General features: G+C 41.9%; 1 protein-coding gene across 1 annotated transcript in view; it reads left to right on the top strand.

Moving 5' to 3' along the window:
* Window positions 1-5357, top strand: part of TMEM27 (transmembrane protein 27) — a 24402-nt gene that overhangs the window by 9312 nt on the left and 9733 nt on the right. The gene's annotated exons all lie outside the window — the stretch shown is intronic.

Here is a 5357-nt window from a genome sequence, read left to right on the forward strand (position 1 = left end):
CCTGCTGTTTCATTTTTATTCCTCAGAAGTGGTCTCCTTTGAGCAAGAGAGCTGTTACGTCAAGCTTAACAAAAACAGCCAAGTGTGCTACTCAACCCAATTAAAATGACACTTTCAAAAATGAGTTCAAGATACAAGCTAATTAGAGATGATTATGTAGGACTTTCTCTCAGGATTTCAAAGGAGCAGAGTTTTCATTCAGCATCTGATCCATAAAGATTCACTTTTGTATACTTATTTTATTCCTGGGTCCTTTTTTAAAATTATTCTCTTCCTTCAAAGTCATGGTACTTTCATACAGCAAAAGACTTGTGTCAGAAGCCAGTGATCTTTTTCCTCTTCAAGCACTGTGGTTTTCTGAAGATTAAAATAAGGTTGGTGCAGGAATGGGAAAAAGTCAAGCCGGTATGGAAGGAGTAGAAGTTTTAATGGCAGTTATCTGTACCCACTCTGGGCAATCATAGAATTTATACTCATTAATTCAGTTTCCTGGTAAGAGAATTTTCCCTATGGACAAATATGATGATGTCAGTGTTACTCTGATGCCATGATGATTTTTTGCCTTTTCTTTTTATACCTTTTTACAACTTCTGTATTCTTTAGTGTTTTTTGCCTACATTCTTGGACTTGTTTGTAAAGCTAGGAGACTCAACATTTTAGAGGTTTTGTAGTTAGGGATCAATATGCCTCAGACACCAAGGTCTTCTCCAGAACACATTCTGTAAACTAAGATAGAACCATCCAGAGGAAGGTTCCTTGGGGAGGGGGGCTCATTCGAGCCTCTCACTGGGGAATTTTTGATAGATATGCTAATTAGTAAGACCTATAATATTATACCAGATCTTTTGGGGGTGTGCATTGCGGTGTGCATTGAGGTGCATTCGACCCGGACGTAGTGCACCTAAGGATCCTTAAAATAAATACCAAGGTAAAATCCCTTTTTCCCTTCAAACTGTGTTTGACTCTTGATTTTAAGACCAGGAAAAGGCATCAACTCCAGTTTGGAGGTGGTGTTGCACACATCAATAATTCCCTGCTACTAAGCTGGCCAGAAAAGTCAGTATAATATTTGGAATCAGCCAACTGTGGGCATCTTTACCTCTTTTTAATATGGTATCAGATTTTCTCGTGGGGTGTAACTTGGGTACCCCCCTCATGGGGTGTATATTGCAGGTATAACTGATAACTCATCTAGGACTTAGAGACTCCTTTGGGGTCATTACAGACAGCATGTCGCCTGAAGGAGAGCTTTGCAGCTCTGAGTTCTGGCACAACTTCCTAGGCAACAGGCTGAGGAGTTTCCTATGCATAAATCTCTCCCAAATCCCAAGGGACCTTGAAGTCCCCATTTAGTGATGGAAAGGCTAGATAAACCTCCCAATATACCTCAAATAATCTGACTTTTACATGGCAGGCTGTGAAAGTCTCCATCCTATTAGATGCCTCGGAAATAACACACTCCCCACCCATGTGTCTGGCAGCTGTAAGGAAGGACTGTAGTCCTGCTGCATTCCTTCTGCAGTGGGCATGGAGGTGTGGGAGCACCCAGCGTCCCAGAAGGTACAGCAGCATGCTGCACACAGGAACAGCACCCTGGCAGAGCTGGGAAAGAGAGTTCACTGTGGTGAAGAGGGAGGCACAAGCAGGAGGTTGTAGTAAATAAATTACACTGCACTGCTGGCAAATAAATTACATTTCACTACAGGAGATTTTGCAGGAAAATGCCAACAGATTTTCTTCAGGAGATGTAAAAGACCAATGACCAATTATTCTGTCATGTAAGAACAAACAAATTGCCTGTGGCTGCATTCTGGTAGCATCTAAACTTACGGAAATTTTGTATCTGGTTAAATGAAGTTTTTTGTCAAAATAGAACCTGTCAAAAATCACTATTATTTTACATAATTAAATACTGGTTCTGTCAGGGTATAAATTATGCACATGGCCATAGCCAGGATGTGACAAACCTCCCCTTTTACATCCCAGTAATTTCTAACACACCCACATCCCCGAAGTAACTCACAGCCACAACTAACTTCCACATGAGACCCAAATGCTATTAACTTCCACAAGCTCTGTCAGGCCCCAAAATAATTTGTCTGGTGGATCAGGATAACTATTGTTGCAGTCTGTCCCATCATTTTTGATATTCAAAGTCACCTCTTGTTAGGCTTCTGAAGCTGGATAAAAGCCAGCCTGTGATGACAAGCATTTCAATGTGCTGCTGCAAACAGCAGTTGATGCTGTTGTTTCCCTTGTGTAACCACTGAGTGACCCAGCGTAGACTGGGGAGGATTGCACGTTACATCTCAAGTTCTCTGCAGTTAATTTCCAAACTGAAAAAATCATGGAACAGTGTTTAATGTTTGAAAGGCTTGTCAAATTTTCAAGTTTGTGTGAAGCAGAAGAAAGGCACAATCAATCAAATCACCCAGTAACTAATAATATAGATAGAAACACTTCTTTTTCAGTGGAGAATTAATACCCCTTTATTTCCTGCTTTATATGTGGCCTTTCAATTGATTCTCAATACATATGGTCATGAACTACGTAAGCCAACCTTTGGTCTCTCAGTGTTAAAAAATTATTGTTGTAGCCTTTGTTAGTAACCCTGGCTTCTCTAATCTGTGACTCATTTGAAATAATATGCATCTCTTTTGGGCCTGAGACTAGTTAATCTTTAGAGCAAAAAGAATGTCAACACATTTGTTTCCATTCAAGTAACAGAATCTACTTTTGGTACATCTTCCCCCCATTTATAGATAAAAAACCCTGAAATTTTCCTTACAAAGTGACCAGAAAAAAATTCATCAACATTATCCATCTTTCTAAGACAGGCTTTTTTGATACTAAAAATATTGTGACCATTTAGAACAACAAAATAAGACTCTGGAGTAAAGCTGTTACATCAAGGCGATCCCATGGCTGCTGGGAAGAATATAATGTTCCTTTGCAGGAGCAGCTGCAGAGCCCTGTGTTGGAAGAGGCGTGATGCTTTTGGGAGAGCTGGAGATATGCACTTGAGACTTGGGGCTGTGGTTCTTTCATGAGCTAACAGCCATTGTGGGCACTCAGCTCCCTTTGACTCTCTGACAGCTCTATCTTACCCCTAAACAATCCTTTAAATCTCCAGAAGGAACAATGATGGTGTTTTAGACCAAGGAATTGCTAGGGTTTCCTGTACTCTGCTCACCAGTGTTTGTGTATATAAAAGGAAATGTAGTTTTGGACTTTTGCCATGGTGCCATAAGGCTGAACCAGGATCTTGTCATTTTGATGATAACAGTCTGATATAATCCCATGTCAAAAGTCTATCAGCTGCTAAGGAAAGAAAGAAATGTCCACATATATATTTACAAATACACTTCATTGGTGCCTGGAGAAGCCAGGTTTCTCAGATCCATACAGTGTGATGTCATAGTTGCAATGGTTCTGCATGTTGTGAATCAAACCTGAATGCAAGTGGCATGGGAGAAAAAAAAGTGCACCACTGCATAGAAATTGCCACATTGGTGCTTGTTGAACCAGTCTGTTTTGGTGTTTACTCATCTTCTTTGAGCTTCTCATGAGTGGGATTATTCTCTTTGGGACCTGGAAGGGTTTATGGCATTTGGATTCCACTGATGAAAAAGTGGTGGCTTGTAATCGAGAAGGATTTTAGAAACAACGGGGAGAAGAAAGGAAGCCAAATTTATGTATCTTAGTGCACTCCTCGCTGCCCCTTGTTTCAGTGCTGTTTGGTCTAGACACAGATGTTACCCCCATGGTGACTGGCTGCCTTGTCTCATGCTAAAACCTTGGCACTTTAGAGAAGACCCTAGCTTGAAGAGTCTTTGAATGAGGGTATGAAAGTCAGGGTCTTCTGCCAGTCCTTGTCTACCTTTATCTTTCTCTTTGGGGATCAATCTTTCTTCACTTACTGCATTTCAAGAACATCTGTAGGGCAACACCAGGCTCAGATTTTCCACCTGGCCCAGTTTCTGATTGCACCACAGAAACTGCAGCTTTAGGAACTTCAGCAACATGAAGTTTTGGGTCCTACTGTTATAAACACCCAGATAGAAAATGTCCTCTGCAGTTACAATTTTAGATATTCTGTGAAGTCAGCAAGAGTTTGTCAGCCACCAGCCAAAAGTAGGCATTTTTTCCCCCTCTCCTGTAAGTTTTGTGCTTTCCTTTTGTTTTGCAAAGAATAAAGCTGCTTTCATCTTCTGATTGTTGCCAGCAAACTGATGTGAACATGTTTTCAAATTCCAGAGGATGGCTTTCCTCTTTTATGTATAAAAATTCTCTGTATTTGCAAAATTGATACTGTTCTAGAGAAGTAAAAGTGGTCATTTTGGCTCAGTAAAATCATTGCTTTCCATTTTATTGCACATCTCTCTGGAATGTGCCCAGAAAGCTGACTGCATCCTGGGCTGCACCAAGAGCAGTGTGGCCAGCAGGGCAAGGGAAGGGATTCTGCCCCTCTGCTCTGCTCTGGTGAGACCCCACCTGCAGTGCTGCATCCAGCTCTGGGGTCCTCAACACAGGAAAGACACGGACCTATTGGAGCGAGCTCTAAAGAGCCAACATGAAATCAGCTCAGATGGTTGGAGCGTGGTGCTAATAATGCCAAGGTTGTGGCTTCAATCCCTGTATGGATCATTCCCATAAGAGTTGGACTTAATGATCCTTGTGGGTCCCTTCCAATTCAGAATATTCTGTGATTCTGTGATTAGAGGACTGGAGCACCTCTCCTGCAAGGAAAAGATGAGACAATTTGGTCTCTTCACCCTGGAGAAGAGAGAGCTCTGGTGTGACCTTATAGCACCTACCAGTACCTGAAGGGAACCTATCAGAAAGATGGAAAGAGACTTTTGACAGGGGCATGTGACAGGACAAGGGGGAATGTCTTCAAACTGAGAGTAGATTTAGTTTAGATGTTAGGAAGAAATTCTTTACTGGTGGTGAATCACTGGCACAGGTTGCCCAGAGAAGCTATGAATGCCCCATGCCTGGCAGTATGCAAAGCCAGGCTGGATGGAGCTCTGAGCAACCTGTCTAGTGGGAGGTTCACTGCCAATGGCAGGAAGGTTGGAACAAATCTCTAAGGTTCTTTGCAGCTCAAGCCATTTTATGATTCCATGAGATAGATAGATGATAGATAGACCTCTGTAAAACGAGGTATTGCACTACCCAGGGCACCTGAAACATCACTCAAAAAAAGCTTTAATCAGCAAGTAAAACATTTCTAGAAAATACCCGTAATGAGGTACTGTGATCTGCCTTACAAGCAACTCCCTGGCTGGATGGGGACTGCCCAGATATTGGTGGGTATTAGTGTTCCCTCCTGCCCCTCTTACCCCCAATCCCAT

Source organism: Corvus brachyrhynchos, unplaced genomic scaffold, assembly GCF_000691975.1.
Source record: "Corvus brachyrhynchos isolate BGI_N302 unplaced genomic scaffold, ASM69197v1 scaffold11, whole genome shotgun sequence".
NCBI classification, from domain to species: Eukaryota; Metazoa; Chordata; class Aves; order Passeriformes; family Corvidae; genus Corvus; species Corvus brachyrhynchos.